Genomic DNA, 18,011 nt, shown 5'->3' with positions numbered 1-18,011 from the left:
GCTCTTACAATGGTTGATATGGAAAAATCCTAGCCATTAAATTTCTAACCAATTGTTAAAATTTAAAGAAATCTACTATTTTTTTTTTCTTTCTAATTGAATAAGGAAAGAGATTACAGTGGATGATCTTTCTTATTTCTGATCTGGATGGAAGAGAGAATAGGAGATCCTGTGAGAATACTTTCAAAAACAAAAGGGAAAGCAGCCCATTTAGCTAAAGCATGGGCCCAAAAATTGGCACTATGAGGCACTTTCAAATAAAGAAATCTACTTGATAGAATAGTGAATACCCCAAGTGCACATTTGGTCTACAAAGTAGACTTATGGAGAGGAATAATCATTTCTTTGTTTGGTTATATATCATTCTTAGGCCTGGAATAGTCATTTCCATGAAAATGAATATTCCCCTAAATGAGAGGAATAACTATTCCTCTAAAAAAAAAAATTAGAGGAATATGTATTCCAAGAGGAACAAAATATGTTTTTCATATTTTTTAACCCCCCTCCCCCCATCTTTATAATAAAAATTGATTGAATTCTAAGGGTGGCGGCCACCCTAGCAAAATATCGAGGTTGGCTGGCCACCCATAAAATTTTCAAAAGTTTATATATATATATATATATATATGGTATTTTAGAAATTTTGGTTTGAGAGCATATTTGTTGTCACCAAAAATTAGAATAATATTGTAGAATGACTTGTTTTCCTCAATTCAACATTGTGGGGGCTCATATGTCTTTGTTTTTCCAATGATAAAAAACAGACATTTCTACTATTATATTATACTATTTTTTATTCTTGTGTGATTGGTTTATTTTATATTCTACTATTTCTTCCTTTTTGGAGACCCTAAACTAGTCAAGTTATTTCATTCAAACATCTTTCATTTACAGTAATACCCATTCTTATGCTTATAGAAATATCAATTTCGTGTACCAAATGTGCCATAATAATTCTAAGAAATCTTAGATCCATAAAATATTAATTTAAACATTTTAGGACTGAATTGTATTGTTTTTGAAAACTCTACGAGTCCATTACAATTTTCTGAACCAAATAAATAAAATCGTTATTCCAAATATTTAACACTGACTTTAAGTGTCTTGTGTTGATTGTCTTCAACTTCCCATCCACTTGGACCCTACCCAACAACACTACGAGGTATGTGTAGCTACAATTACCATTTACCACATTCTGTCGTTGCCATTGAAATAATAAATCATTGCCTGAACAATATAATGTTGCCTGGCATTCAAAACATGCAAATATGTGGACTACTAGGGGCTGCTACTGGACTTATGATTCTGCGTGGAAGTCTATAAGTGTGTGCCCCTTGCCGGTGGTGGTGGTGGCCGTGGCCGTGGTCGTAGTAGCGGTGGTGGTGGCGGACTTTTACTACTGAGTGGTGGTGGTTTAAAAGTCGGTGGCTTATGAAAAGGTGGTCTTGGAAATACATGAATGGGCCCTCCCAGTTGTGGAGGGGGAGGGGGGGAATGATCAACTTTTCGTACAACCACCCTCCAATTATGATCTGAAAAAATATATAAAGACCAAATTATCAAACTGAAATAATTATACGGATAACAAAACCAATCTCTGTTAAGGCAGTATTTTATTATATTTACTCTCATAGTGTCATCTTGCTAAAACTTATTTTCTTCTATTGCCGCTGACGTAAAGCAATGAAAATTGAAAGAGAAAAAGAAGAAGCATGATGCAATGTGTTTGATGAGTGACTAACCCAAAATATAAAATAGATATTGATTATGTGTTTAATTAATTAGTGACTGATTTTTCAATCATACACTTTTAATTATTTAATTAATTATAGCACTCCAAACATTGTCCTTTTGCCAAATTATACGCCAAGTAAAAAACTAAAAGTAATCAAATTTGATGGTTGATTATACTCGCATTAACTCCTGGACAAGAAAAATGTTTCCTCACTCTATTTTGATAATGAAAAATCATTGATTAATAAAACAAAGCAAACAAACAATTACATTAAGTTACCACGAATTGAGATCCGGTGCAATATTTATGTTTTATTACAGTGCAATTAGGAATTTAGGACATGGTATATAAGTGTAGGTTAGGATTCGGTAGTTGTTCGGGCAACCCAAATAGGTAAGGACCGAATAGCCCAAACACTTGCCCAAATGAGTGAGACCCAAAAACTTGCCCAAATGAGTGAGACCTTTCTCTATCCTTACATACCTGTCCTATTGTAGTGCAATAAAATGGAAGTAATGCACAAGATCTTAATCTGTTTATAATATTTTTCAATTAACAATGAGCAGAAAGAAAGATGCATCCGAATCTGATAAAAATAAATAAATAAATAATAATAATAATTTTTTTTTTTTTTTTAAAAAAAAAGAAAACTTACCTACGTCAATCAAAACTATTTGCACAAGAAAGACGGTGGCAATCATGATAGGTAGGATTGAAGCACGGATAAATAATGAAAGCCCGCCATTCTTTGGTGTCGCATGAAATGCCATTTATATTTTGCCTTTTTGTGACAAACTAAAGATTTTGAATGGTAAAAAATTATAAAAATAAAAAATAATAATAATGGAAAAAAAAATTATGTGATAAAGCACAATTACTTACGTTGATAAAGGGAGACCAAATTTACTGATAAAATATAGGATACAAAATGCGTTGAAAAACACAAAAATCCAAATCCCTCTGTATAACCAAAACCTCCTTCTCTCGCAAAGAAAAATTTCTACACGCAATTTCTCTAAGCAGTAAGCAAGACACAAAAAAAATATAAGGCAAGAGCCTGTATTTATAGTGGCTGTATAATGAATGGCTCAAGATCGGGTAACTTTATTGGATGGGAAATTTCGGAAAATTAGAATCAATGAAAGAAGAAAGTGGGTCCCAAAATATTCAAACAAGTGGGCTCTACATCTTCACAGTACGAAGACTTCCTGGACACTTCCAAAATCCGTACCCCTCTCTCATTGAATTTATTTCAATTTTTTCTAGAGAAAGGAAACACCCACGAACCAACCAAGGGGTTGAAAAAATAAAACCATTAGTACTACTGAATCCTTGGGCCACGAACCCAAGTTTTACCCGGCTCATGTGGGATCAGATCTACTAAAATTTTTAAAAAATTTTAAATGCAAGCAGTTCATTTTTTATTTAAGAGTTATTATTTTATTACGTGTTTTATTATTAATAAAATAATAAAATAATAAATATTTATTATTTTATTAGTAATGAAACACGTGACAGAACAATAACTCTAAGATAGAAAATGAACGGCTTAAATCTAAAATTTTAAAAACTGAAATTTTCTTAAGAATTTTAGTAGATCGAGATCAACTCGTGTGGATGGTGGTGGCCGAGGTAGTATAGGTTTCCCTGGATTAGGACACCTTGCCGGTTTTGGAGGCGGGGGGGTGGGGAGGTTCAACTTTTCGTATAACCACCCTCCAATTGTGATCTGAAAATATATATAAAAACTAAATTATCAAACCGTCTATTAAGGTAGCACTGAATTATATTTACCCTCAGAGTGTCAACTCGCTAAAACTTATTTTCCTTCTGCTATCGACATCGAGCAACAAAAATTGAAAGAGAAAAGGAAGAAGCATGATGCAATGTGTTTGATGAGTGATTAACCCAACATATAAAACAAATATTGATAATGTGTTTAATTAATTAGTGATTGATTTGTTAATCATACACTCTTAATTAATTAATTAATTATAAATTATCACATCAGAGCACTCCAAACATTTTTCTTTTGCCAAATTCTACACCAAGTAAAAAACTGAAAGAGATCAAATTTGATGGTTGATATACTTGCATTAAGTACTCCTGGACGAGAAAAACGTTTCCTAGCTCTATTTTGATGATGAAAAATAATTGATTAATAAAACAAAGCAAACAATCAATGCATTAAGTTACAACGAATAGAGATCCGGTGCAATACTTATGTTTTATTACATTGCAATTAGGAATTAAGGATATGGTATATGATTGTAGGGTAGGGATTCGGTAGTTGCTCAGGCAACCCAAATAGGAAAGGACCGAACAACCTAAACACTTGCCCAAATGAGTGAGACCCTTATCTACCCTTATATATCTTGCGGTGCAATAGAACAGAAGTATTGCACGATATCTTAATCTGTTTATGATATTTTTCAATTAACAATGAGTAGTAAGAAAGATACACCAACTCTTTAAAAAAACAAAAGAAAAAAAAAAGAACTAACCTGCATCAATCAAAACCGTTTGCATAAGAAAGATGGTGGCAATCATGATTGGTAGGATTGAAGCACGCGTAAAGAACGAAAGCCCGCCATTCTTTGGTGTCGCATGAAATATTGCCATTTCTATTTTGTCTTTTCGTGACAAACTAAAGATTTTGAATGGCAAACAATTAGAAAACGAAAAAGAAAAAAGAAAGATAATAATCACACTGGGGAACAAAAATGATGTGATTAAGCACAATTACTTACGTTGATAAACGGAGACCAAATTTACCGATAAAATATAGAAAAGGCGGTGAAAAACACAATTCCAAATCCCTCAGTACAAATAAACCTCCTTCTCTCACAATGAAATTAGTTTTCTCCACACAAACTCTCTAGCTAAGCAAGGCTATCATAACCTCTCTATGACACAAAAAATTTAGAAGGCAAAAGCCTGTATTTAAAGGAAACGTACAGATCATCTCCGGTTCATTTCTTATCACTATTGTTTATAGTGGTTCAAGATTGACTAACTTTATTGGACTGGAAATTTAAAAATGATTTCAATTGAGAATGAAAGAAGAAAGTGCGGGTCACAAAATGTCGGAACAAGTGAGCCATAATACATTCTAATAGTCCAAAAACCTTCTGTACACTCCAAAGTCCCCCTCCCATTTCTTCCACATAATTAATATTCCAATGTTATCTAGAGCAAGGAAACACCCACGAACGAAGGAATAAGCAAATTGGACAAAGAAATGGTTGGGACGACCAAGAAATAAAAGAATAGAAATTTTCTCCAATATATTTTAATAAATGTCGAGTAATATTTAATGTGTGAGATTCATATGTTTTCTTTAACATTCTTAACAGTCATTAATTACATTTCTACTAACATAAGAATCAAAACATTGATATTTGAGGAACTCAATCATGTTAGAAGACACTTGATATTTATTAGAATAGATTAAAAAAAAAATTTCTCCGCACTGTGTCCCCAATAGAAAGACACGTACAGGTTAGTTTAAAAGGTAACAGAAAATAAGAAATCCCAAGTACACTTTCACTTATTTTATAGCTAACACTGGTACGAAAAAAGTTCTAACAACTTGACTTGCTTAATCACAGTCAATAACCCACATTTTTGGATGATAAATAAGTAGAGAAACTAAAGGAAACAAAAATAACATATCTATAAATATTCTTTTTCAACCACTTACAAAATGGTTATGTGATTAGTGATTAATAACAGCTTGCTTGTACGTACACCCTAAGTAAGGAGCAAAGGTTCACTTATAAAAAATAAAAATAAAAACTTATGTTTGAGGAATAACTAAATGAGTTTTTGTCTGAAAAAATGTGATAGGTGGAAATAACGGGGGAGATAAGATTAGATAACGATTTTCAAAGTTTGTGTATCATTGACATTTGGTAGGGACGTGTGAAGGTATTTTCTAGTAGGAATATGCGATGGATGGAATCGGATGGGATTAAAAGAAGAAAAAACGAATGGTTGGTATAAAGGGGCGGGTCGCGCATGGGGATTAGGCGGACCAGGTTTGAAGAGGAGAAGGATTCCTGGTCGTTGTTTGCATTTAATGCAAAAGATAATGAAACATTGGTTTGGATTAATTTGCAAGATCTAACGGAGAAAAGAGAAATTTGTAAAGAAGGGGTCTCTTTCTTGCTAGTTGATGGAATAATATTGTAGTATGACTTGTTTTCCTCAATTCAACATTGGGGCTCACATGTCTTTGTTTTTCCAAAGATAAAAAAACAAACATTTCTACTATTATATTATACTATTATTATTATTTTTTATTTTTGTGTGATTGGTTTATTTTATATTCTATTATTTTCAGACCACGCCTTATGAAGCAGAGATCACTAGTTCGAATTCCCCCTCTCCCACTTGTGTGGACATGTCAAAAAAAAAAAAAAAAAAATTTGTACATAAACTAGTAATGGTTATTTAACTTATTTCATTCTAACATCTTCTATTTACAGTAATACCCATTCATATTCTTAAAGAAATGACAATTTTGTGTATCAAATGTGCCATAATAATTCTAAGAAATTTTGATCCATAAAATATTAACGTAACTTATAGGACTGAATTGTATTGTTTTTGAAAACTCTACGAGTCCATTACAATTTTCTGAACCAAATAAATAAAATCGTTATTCCAAATATATAACACTGACTTTAAGTATTTTGTGTTGATTGTCTTCAACTTGCCATCCACTTGGACTCTACCCAACAACACTAGGAGATATGTGTAGCTACAATTATCATTTATCATATTCTATGGTCGCCACTGAAATAATAAATCATTCCCTGAACAATATTATGTTGCCTAGCATTCAAAACGAGTAAATATGTGGACTACTAGAGGTTGCTGCTGGACTTATCATTCCGTGTGGAACTGTGGAAGTCTATCGGTGGGTGCCCCCTGCCGGTGGTGGTGGCTGATGTCGCAGAGGGGGCCGAGGGTAAATGTCCGTATGAATGGTACTTGCCTGTTTTGGAGGGGGAGGGGGCTGACGGTAAACTTTTCGTACAACCACCCTCAAATTGTGATCTGAAAAAATATATAAAAGACCAAATTATCAAACCGAAATAATTATACGGATACCAAAACCAATCTCTGTTAAAACAACATTGAATTATATTTATCCTCAGAGTATCAACTCACTAAAATTTATTTTCCTTTTGTTGCTGGCGTAAAGCAATGAAAATTGAAAGACAAAATGAAGAAGCTTGCAATGTGTTTGATGAGTGATTAACCCAACAAATAAAACAGATATTGATAATGTGTTTAATTAATTAGTAATTGATTTGTCAGACACTCCAAACATTTTCCTTTTGCCAAATTCCACACCAAGTAAAAAACTGAAAGTAATCAAATTTGATGGTTGATTATACTTGCATGAACTCCTAGACAAGAAAAAGGTTTAATCGCTCTATGTTGATAATGTAAAATAATTGAAAGATAAAACGAAGCAAACAATCAATTGCTCTGCAATAAAACAGAAATATTGCACAATATCTTAATCTGTTTATGATATTCTTCAATTAACAATGAGTAGAAAGAAAGATGCACCGACTCTGAAAAAATAAAAAATAAAATAAATAAATAAATAAAAAGAATTAACCTGCGTCAATCAAAACCATTTGCATAAGAAAGAAGGTGACAATCATGATTGGTAGGATTGAAGCACGGGTAAATAATGGAAGCCCGCCATTCTTTGGTGTTGAATGAAATTTTGCCATTTCTATTTTGTCTTTTCGTGACAAACTAAAGATTTTGAATGGCAAACAATTAGAAAACGAAAAAGAAAAAAGAAAGATAATAATCACACTGGGGAACAAAAATGATGTGATTAAGCACAATTACTTACCTTGATAAACGGAGACCAAATTTACCGATAAAATATAGAAAAAGGCGGTGAAAAACACACAATTCCAAATCCCTCAGTACAAATAAAACCTCCTTCTCTCACAATGAAATTAGTTTTCTCCACACAAACTCTCTAGCTAAGCAAGGCTATCGATTATAACCTCTCTAAGACACAAAAAATTTAGAAGGCAAAAGCCTGTATTTATAGGAAACGTACAGATCATCTCCGGTTCATTTCTTATCACTATTGTTTATAGTGGTTCAAGATTGACTAACTTTATTGGACTGAAAATTTAAAAATGATTTCAATTGAGAATGAAAGAAGAAAGTGCGGGTCACAAAATGTCGGAACAAGTGAGCCATAATACATTCTAATAGTGCAAAAACCTTCTGTACACTCCAAAGTCCCCTCCCATTTCTTCCACATAATTATTCCAATGTTATCTAGAGCAAGGAAACACCCACGAACGAAGGAATAAGCTAATTGGACAAAGAAATGGTTGGGACAACCAAGAAATAAAAGGATAGAAATTTTCTCCAATATATTTTAATAAATGTCGAGTAATATCTAATGTGTGAAATTCATATGTTTTCTTTAACATTCTTAATAGTCATTTATTACATTTCTACTAATATAGGAATCAAAACATTGATATTTGAGGAACTCAATCATGTTATAACTTATAAGACACTTGACATTTATTAGAATAGATTGAAAAAAATTTCCTCCGCACTTTGTGTCCCAAATAGAAAGACACGTACAGGTTAGTTTAAAAGGTAACAAAAAATCAGAAATCTTAAGTACACTTTCACATATTCTATAGCTAACACTGGTACGAAAAAAGTTCTAACAACTTGATTTGCTTAATCACTGTCAATAACCCACATTTTTGGATGATAAATAAGTAGAGAAACTAAAGGAAACAAAAATAACATATCTATAAATATTCTTTTTCAACCGCTTACAAAATGGTTATGTGATTAGTAGCTTGCTTGTACGTAGACCCTAAGTAAGGAGCAAAGGTTCACTTAAAAAAAAAAAAAAAACTTATGTTTGAGGAATAACTAAATGAGTTTTTGTCTGAAAAAATGTGATAGGTGGAAATAACAGGGAAGATAAGATTAGATGACGATTTTCAAAGTTTGTGTATCATTGACATTTGGTAGGGACGTGTGAAGGTATTTTCTTGTAGGAATATGCGATGGATGGATGGGATTAAAAGAAGAATTGCATTTAATGCAAAATATAATGAAACAACGGCTTGGATTAATTTGCAAGATCTAACGGAGAAAGGAGAAATTTCTAAAGAAGGGGTCTCCCTTATTGCTAGTTGATAGAATAATATTAGTGTGACTTGTTTTCCTCAATTCAACATTGGGGTTCACATTTCCTTGTTTTTCCAAAGGTTAGGTATGTTAAAACACCGTGTGGGGACCAAAGGTTAGGTATATTAAATTTGGTTGACTTCAAGTCAACCCACTAAATCCCCACAAAAGTCTTCAAAGAAAGGAAATGTTAGATGCTCTTTGGGTATTTTTTTTAGTGTCGTCTTAGTACTATATGAATATTATTTATATATTATTTTATAAATACCAAAAAAGAAAGTTACTCTTATTTCTCTCACTTAGTATTTATATATAAATACAATTTTTGCTTAACTTTTCTTTTATTTGGTCCTTTTTTTTTTAAAAAAAAAAAAAAATTTAAATTGGAAGTAATAACATCCTATGTGGTCCTTTTTTTATTTGGCATTTTTTTTAAAAAAAAAAAAATTGTCATTATTCTGAAGAAAAAGATCATTTTTTTTTTTAAAAAAAATACCAAATAAAAAAAATGACCATATAAGATGTTATTACTTCAATTTTTTTTTTAATTTTTTTTTAAATGACCATATAAAAAAAAAAAAAAAAAAAAAATTAGGCCAAATTTATGCCGCTATCATTCTTAAAAAAAAAAAAAAAAGAAAAAAAAAGGCATGTATCTTTGCCTGTACGGCACGAAAAAAGTTGTAACAACTTGACTTGCTTAATCGCAGTCAATGAATAACCCAATGCCCACGTCTTCACAATACAAAGTGGGCTGATATATTACGTGCATGGCCCATTTGGTTTGAACCTGGTCAGGCCGGGCTTTGAACTACTTTTCACCGTGAAAATCCGGTGCTTCATCGGTAACATTGTTGCTCCAAGCCCAACATCAACATTTTAACTCACTGCTGGGCCTTAACACTAAATTGAGAATGACAGCAAAGCAACAAATTTGAACAAATCTATTGGCCATTACATCCCAGTTGCCCAACGGCCCAAGTCAAATCCAACTACCAAATTTTAAAGTGTCATCTTATATAAACATCTTATACAAATAAAGGAGTTCTCAACTTGGGGCAATAATGCAGCTGATGAAGGATGAAACATGGATTTTTCATGGTGAAAGTAGTTCCATTATTTTAGCTTGTGAACACTACACCTTAAAAGTTACAATTGGGGCAACTTAGCAAGGTTGTAATGGAGAGGTGTCTCTTCTTGCTGGTTGATAGAGTATTATTTATTATAAGTTTGAGATACACCATATCATATGTGGTGCCTCTTATCTAAAGGAGAGAATCTTTAGTTGATGGGAGAGAATCTTTAGGGTTTAATTAAAATTGGTAAATTCAATAGATCAACCATTAGATTTATGGAGTCCACCATTGACTTTTATGGAGTCTACATAAGTATACAAATCTAAAGATTAATTTGTAAGATGATATGAGAAAAGAAAAATGATTGATGTTAATATTTTTTCTATCTTATCTTACAAATCAACCATTAAATTTGTGAACTTATGTAGACTCTACATAAGTCAATGGTAGATCCTTCAAATCTTAGTTTGGGAGCCTATTTGTTGTCACCAAACATTAGAATAGTGTTGTGGTATGAGTTGTTTTCCTCGAATCAACATCATGGGGCTCATGTATATGTCTTTGCTTTTTCAAAGATGAAAAACAAACATTTCTACTATTTTATATTATATTATCTTCTATTCTTACGTGGTTGGTTTGTTTTTATATTCTACTATTTTAGGCTTCTTTGGAGACCTTAAATTTATTTTTTCACATAAAATAGTGATGGTTATTTCATTCCAACATATTTTATTTACAGTAATACTCATTCCTATAATTAAAGAAATAACAATTTCGTGTACCAAATGTGCCATAATAATTCTAAGAAATCTTGATCCATAACATATTAACTCAAACTTTTTTCAGACCGAATTATATTATTTTTGAAAATTCTAAGAGTCCTTTACAATTTTCTGAATCAAATAAAATAAAATCGTTATTCCAAATATTTAACTTAGGACTTTAAGTATCTTGGGTTGATTGTCTTCAATCTTCAACTTGCCACCCACTTGGACCCTACCCAACAACACTAGGAGATATGTGTAGCTACAATTACCATTTACCACATTCTATCATTGCCACTGAAATAATAAATCATTCCCTGAACAATATAATGCTGCCTTTTACATTCAAAACAAGCAAATATGTGGACTACTAGGGGATGCTGCTGGACTTATGATTCCATGTGGAACTGTACAAGTCTATCAGTGGGTGCCCCCTGCTGGTGGTGGTGGCTGCCGTGACGGTGGCGGTGGTGGTGGTCTTTTAGGGTTGTATGGTGGGTGCAAAGGTGGTTTTGGAAGTACATGTATGGGCTCTCCTAGTATTGGAGGGGGAGGAGGGTGAGGGTTAACTTTTCGAACAACCACCCTCCAATTGTGATCTGAAAAAATATATAAAGACAAAATTATCAAACCGAAATAATTACACGGATACCAAAACCAATCTCTGGTAAAGCAACATTGAATTATATTTACCCTTAGAGTGTCATGAGCTTGCTAAAATTTATTTTTCTTATGCTGTTGATGTAAAGCAACGAAAATTCAAAGAAATAAAGAAGCATGCAATGTGTTTGATGAGTGATTAACCCAACATATAAAACAGATATGTTTCTCATCATCATGGAAAATAAATGAATAATAAGAGGATTCTTTGTTTTCATTTCCTTGTTTCATACAAATCTCTTTTCTTTTTCTCAGCATATAAATTTGTATTCTATCAAACCTAAAATTAGCTTGAAAGAAGCTCAATTCAATTTATTTTGTTTCGTTGTTCTAACTGAAATTAATGATTATAGCGCCTTAAGATGATCACAACAGCTTTAATATTTGGAAAAATTACACTTTACCCCCTTAAAGTTGGCAACGATTTTCAATTCGACCTTCAAAGTTTCAATTTTTATAATTCACCCCCACAAAGTTTTAATTTTTTTTCAATTTAGCCATTCCGTCAGTCAAAGCCGTTTTGACTGACGGAATAGTGGTCACGTGTGACGCACGTGATCACTATTGCCTTTTTTTCTCCAAAATGTCTCCACCCTCATCAAATCAATTACCAAAAAATACCCTCACCTGAATGGACAATTTCTAATTCAAAGCCCTAACGATCCCGACCATCTCGTCCGTCCATTCCTCCTAGGTGTCGTCAAATCCATAAACATAAGCTAAGCCTCTCTGCTTCACAAATTGGCTGAGAGCCTTTTCATAACCTATTAAACTCTTTATCATGGTATTATAGAAACGTAAAAATTGACCTTTCTTATATCTGTTTTGATACAGGTTTTGAGAACAGGAAGGTCAATTTGTGGAGTTGAGCCTTTTCGCAATTCTTCTCATAACCTTCTCAACATAAACAGGCGGTTTTGAGAGACTAAGCCTCCACTAGTTGCTTGCAATTTGAAGGCTTCATTTGTGAAACAAAACAGATGGGTTCGACGTTGCTCTTGAGCTTCACGATCACCTTCATCCTCGAGAACCACAAGGTGGGTTCTGATGTTCAAAGCGGCTCAGATTAAAAATAAATAAATAAAAAGTAAGCATTCAATATCAAAATTTCTTCACTTCTCCAAGTTTTCTCAGCATCCAAACAGAGGTCCGCTTAATATGTTGGACTGGAATCGCTTTGATTGGTTGATGGAAAAAAAATGGAATCGATTTAATTAAATCAACATAAATTTGTCCAAGTTTTTTTGATTGGTAGACTGGAATCGATTTAATCAATTGGACCTGATTGTAATCGATTTAATTTCTTCACTTCTCCGATGTTTATTTTTTTTTAGAAAACAAACAGAAAAACAATAGAAGACCTTGATGTAGACGTTCTCAGCAGCGCGCTCCTCCTCGCCTAGAACCCGGCCCTTGCCGTCGCTGAAGCAGCATGGCCAAAAGTATCGGGTTTCGCCAAAGTAGACCTCTTCACTGAAGAGCTAAGGAAGCACATCCATGGAGAACAGAGGAACGACGGTGAGCCTTTGTTCCTTCCAAGTAGCTCTAGTTCGGAGAAAGAGGACGACGGCTACATCCTAGCTTTCGTGTATGACGAGATGGAGTGGAAATCAGAGCTGAGAGCTGGGTCGTTGTCGTCAAACAGAGGAGTGAGAGTCTGTTGGGATGAGGGGCATTTTGGGTACGAAAAGGCATAAGTGATCACGTGCAACGCACGTGATTACTGTTCCGTCAGTCATAGCGGATTTGACTGACGAAATGGCTAAATTGAAAAAAATTAAAACTTTGTGGGGGTGGATTGCAAAAATTAAAACTTTAGAGGTCGAATTAAAAATCGCTGCCAACTTTAGGGGGATAAAGTGTAATTTTCCCTTAATATTTTCTAAGTTCTAAACAAGCTATTCAAAATTAATGCAAGTGAGAAAACATCCTCCAACTATAGATATACCTTATAGGGGTACCACAACCTTTGCATTACAAGTTATTTTACAAATGGATGAAATGATTAAACAACAAATACGAATTTTTAATTTAATTAATCAGTGATTTGTTTGTCAATCACACACTCTTATTTATTTAACTAATTATAGTCACATCAGCCTGTAAAAAAATTATAGTACTCCAAACATTTTATTTTCACCAAATTCCTCACCAAGTAAAAAAACTCAAAGTAATCAAATTTGATGTTTTTTTTTTTTCAAAAAAATTCTAAATGAATAAGAGAAAATGATTACAGGGGAGATCAAATTTGATGGTTGATTATACTTGCATTAACTCCTGGACAAGAAAAAGCTCTCCTCACTCTATTTTAATAATGGAAAATAATTGAAAGATAAAATGAAGCAAACAATCAATTGCATTAAGTTACGATGAATAGAGATCCAATGCAATACTTATGTTTTATTACAGAGTAATTAAGACATAGTATATGAGTGCAAGATAGGGTTGGGTAGTTGCTCGAGCAACCACCCAAGCAGGTAAGGACCGAACAATCCAAACATTTGCCTAAATGAGTGATACCATTCTCTATACTTATGTACCTGTCCTATTGCAATGCAATAAATGCAATAAAACAGAAGTATTGCACGAGATCTGTTTATAATAATCTTCAATTAACAATGAGCAGAAAGAAAGATGCACCGAATCTGATTAAGAAAAAAAAGAACTAACCTGCGTCAATCAAAACCATTTGCGTAAGAAAGATGGTGACAATTATGATTGGTAGGATTGAAGCACGGGTAAATAACGAAAGTCTGCCATTTTTCGGTGTCGCATGAAATGCCATTTCTATTTTGTCTTGTCGTGACAAGCTAAAGATTTTGAATGGTAAACAATTATAAAAAAATAATAATAATCACATATAGGGGAAAAAAAAATATGATGTGATAAAAGCACAATTACTTACGTTGATAAAGGGAAACCAAATTTACTGATAAAATATAGAATACAAAAGGCGTTGAAAAACACACAAATCCAAATCTAACCAAAACCTCCTTCTCTCACAAAGAAAAATTTCTACACGTAATTTCTCTGAGCAAGACACAAAAAAATATAAGGCAAGAGCCTGTATTTATAGTGGCTGTATAGTGTAATGGGTCAAGATTGGCTAACTTTATTGGCCGGGAAATTTCGGAGAAATAGGATTGATGAAAGAAGAAAGCGCGGGTCCCAAAATAACTTAACAAGTGGGCTCTACATCTTCACAGTTCCTGGACACTTCAAAATCCGTACCCCTCTCATTTATTCTATAGAATTTAATCCATTTTTTTTTTCCCAGAGCAAGGAAACACCCACGAACCAACCAAGGGGTTGACCTAGTGGTGGTGATGAACCACTGAAATTGAGGTTTGGATCCTCATAGGATACTCAATGGAAGAGTCATATTTTTATGTAGAATGACTTCTTAAAATTTACTTTTATATAGTGTAGTTAAGTCATTTTTAAATGTCTTTCCATTCGATTACCTATATTTCTATCTATTCTATTAAAATATTATTAAAAGTAAGAAAAGTTTTGGAAAACAGAGAACATGTGAGAAAAATGAGAATATGCAGAGAAAAAAATAGAAAAAAGATTTAGAAAAAAGAGAAAACATGTGAGAGAAACAATGAAAAATAAAATAACTCCCATAAAAAGTGCTGCTATATTTAACTTTTTTTCTAGCGTTTTCAATCAAATATTTATTTTACATTTTTTTTTTTGCTAATCTAATATAGAGGGTTTTTTAAACATTTGAAGAGCTATTTTAGATAAAAACAACATTTGTCTCTTCTATTGAGAATGTTCTTATAGCCAGAGCATTCCCAATGGAGGAACTATATTTTTATGTAACATGGCTTCTCAAAACTCACTTTTATCTAATTTAGCTAAGTCATTTTTAAATGTTTTTACATCTGATTAGCTATATTTCTATCTATTCTATTAAAATATTATTAAAAGTAAAAAAAGTTTTGGGAAAAAGAGAACATGTGAGAAAAAAAAAAAGGGAAAAAGTGAACATGCAGAGAAAAAGTAGGAAAAAATTTGAAAAAAAGATAAAATAGGTGAGAAACAATAAAAAATAAAATAGCTTTATTGAAAAGTGCTGCTACATTTAACTTTTTTTTTAGCTTTTCCAATCAAATATCTATTTTACATTTTTTTTGTAGCTAATCCAATATAAGAAGTTTTTTAAACATTTGAAAAGTTATTTTAAGTAAAAGTAACATTTAACTCTTTCATTAAAAATGCTCTTATAGGTACTACCAAATCCTTGGGGCCACTAACCCAAGTTTTACTCGGCTCGTGTGAATGGTGTAGTTCGAATTTGAATGGACTCCATGATTGTACTCCAACATGAGGTGGCCTGTTTGTAGGAGTTCTCATTTATAAAAAAAAAAATAAATAAAAATAAATAAATAAATAAAAAAAAAACTACGAAAATAAGCTAATTGGACAAAGAAAAAGTTGGGACGACCAAAACATAAAAAGAAGTGTGCATTAAAACACCATGTGGGACCAAAGGTTAGGTATATTAAATGCCCCACACATAAAGGATAGCTTGAAAGCCAACAAAAAAATTGGTTGAATTCAAGGAACTACACCCCAAATCCCCACAAAAATCTTGTCAAGACATAATTTTTAGTTGATTGAGGATAAACTAAAAATTAAAATTCTAAAGTGATTGTAACTTTTAAGTGTCCGCACACGAAGCAAAGGAGGAAGAAAATTCGAATTAGTTATTTTTACTTTATGAGACGTAATTTTTAGTTGATTGAGAATAAAGTTTTAACAACTTGACTTGCTTAATTGCAGTTAATACATAACTCTTGCCCACATCTTTATAAACATATATATATGATAGTTTATGATTTTCTTTTTGGATGATAACAGTCGCACTCATTAAATCTCTTTTGGTTATCTCAGTTTCAAAAACCATCAGAATGGATACTTATGGTTCTCTTATTAGCTATTTTAGTCTCTTTGTCTATTATCCGCCCAAAAACTTAACATCAATTTTATGAGCGGTGGTCACTTGTCTCATATTGTACGAGGGGTGTACAAGTGAGTAGAGTTGCGATTATTTCTTGTTACTTTTAAGTAATCACATACGCTCCGCTAAGTCCATTTATGACGATTCTTGCTTCTCTTTTCATCTTCATGTGAAGTAAGCAAAATCTAGCTCGCATTCATATTCTTGTTTCTTTTTCCATTGATTAGATGTGTTCTAAATTTTCAAAGTTGGTGGATTGAATATGGTGTTACTGTGGATGTGAAGTAAGCAAAATCTAGCCTGTGTTCACATGTTCTTGTTTCACTTTTCATTGATTAGATGTGTTCTAAATTTTCAAAGTTGGTGGATTGAATATGGTGTTACTGTGGATGTGAAGTAAGCAAAATCTAGCCTGTGTTCACATGTTCTTGTTTCACTTTTCATTGATTAGATGTGTTCTAAATTTTCAAAGTTGGTGGATTGAATATGGTGTTACTGTGGATGTGAAGTAAGCAAAATCTAGCCTGTGTTCACATGTTCTTGTTTCACTTTTCATTGATTAGATGTGTTCTAAATTTTCTAAGTTGGTGGATTGAATATATAGTGTTACTGTGGATGCAGAAGAGGGCTTTCTAAATATTATGAATGGAAGTCCCAATCTCTGGTTGTGTCTGAGATGTGCATCATGCAGCCTGTATTTAGGAGGACGGGAAATTTCGGAGAATTAGAATTGATGAAAGAAAAAAGTGCGGGTCCCAAGTGCGAAGACTTTCTGGACAGTCCATAATCGGTACACCTCTCTCATTTCGGAACAGGATCCTCTCTATTTCAAAATTTCTCAATTTCCTCTATTTAGTGCATTTTGAAGGGTATTGCATTTAATGCATTACCATTATTAAAACTTTTGGACAACAATACCCTTCAAAATGCACTAAATAGAGGAAATTGAGGGATTTTGAAATAGAGAGAATCCTGTTCCCTCTCATTTATTCCATAGACTTTAATCCAATTTTTTCTAGAGCAAGGAAACACCCACGAACCAACCAAGGGGTTGAGCTAGCTAGTGGCGGTGATGAACCATTGAAACTAAGGTTTGGATCCTTATAGCCTTACAGGTACTACCAAATCCTTGGGCTAGGAATCCAAGTTTTACCCGGCTTGTGTGGATGGTGTAGTTCGAATGGACTCGATAATTGTACTCAACACGAAGTGGCCTGTAACGCTTGTTTGTAGGAGTTTCTCATTTAAAAAAAAAAAACTACGAAAATAAGCTAATTGGACAAAGAAAAAAGTTGGGACGACCAAAAAAATAAAAACACAGGTGCATTAATTTAAAACACCGTGTGGGGACCAAAGGTTAGGTATATTAATGTAAAACACAGGTGTAGTTTGAATGGACTCCATGATTGTTGATAAGAACCACAATAAATTGAACAGAAATATGTAGATATTTGATAGATAATGAAATCCACTTAAGGGTTGGAAACAAACTACAAAGGCACAAGTCAGATTACAAGTTCAATACCCCAACCAATCTCTAGACTCTTGGTTTATACTAGGCTTACAACCCACTACTCACAACACATTTAGTAACC

At 32.9% G+C, this 18,011-nt stretch overlaps 3 long non-coding RNA genes across 3 annotated transcripts; all 3 read right to left on the bottom strand.

Annotated features, from left to right (window-relative positions):
- Positions 1-982: 982 nt before the first annotated feature.
- On the bottom strand, positions 983-4,785 carry LOC132167342 (uncharacterized). Its single transcript, XR_009438677.1, has 3 exons — positions 4,486-4,785; positions 4,240-4,382; positions 983-1,532 (listed from the first exon to the last, which is right to left on the bottom strand). It is a non-coding gene; the product is annotated as an uncharacterized LOC132167342 (long non-coding RNA).
- A 1,515-nt stretch (positions 4,786-6,300) lies between these two features.
- LOC132167341 (uncharacterized) lies at positions 6,301-7,907 on the bottom strand. Its single transcript, XR_009438676.1, has 3 exons — positions 7,620-7,907; positions 7,374-7,516; positions 6,301-6,799 (listed from the first exon to the last, which is right to left on the bottom strand). It is a non-coding gene; the product is annotated as an uncharacterized LOC132167341 (long non-coding RNA).
- A 2,939-nt stretch (positions 7,908-10,846) lies between these two features.
- LOC132167988 (uncharacterized) lies at positions 10,847-14,454 on the bottom strand. The gene is made up of 3 exons (XR_009438736.1): positions 14,350-14,454; positions 14,115-14,254; positions 10,847-11,383 (listed from the first exon to the last, which is right to left on the bottom strand). It is a non-coding gene; the product is annotated as an uncharacterized LOC132167988 (long non-coding RNA).
- Positions 14,455-18,011: the final 3,557 nt, after the last annotated feature.

The sequence above is a fragment of the Corylus avellana genome, chromosome ca1 (assembly GCF_901000735.1).
Source record: "Corylus avellana chromosome ca1, CavTom2PMs-1.0".
In the NCBI taxonomy this organism is placed as follows: domain Eukaryota; kingdom Viridiplantae; phylum Streptophyta; class Magnoliopsida; order Fagales; family Betulaceae; genus Corylus; species Corylus avellana.
The sequence above is the reverse complement of the archived record's forward strand: the minus strand, read 5'-3'. Positions and strand labels throughout refer to the sequence as shown.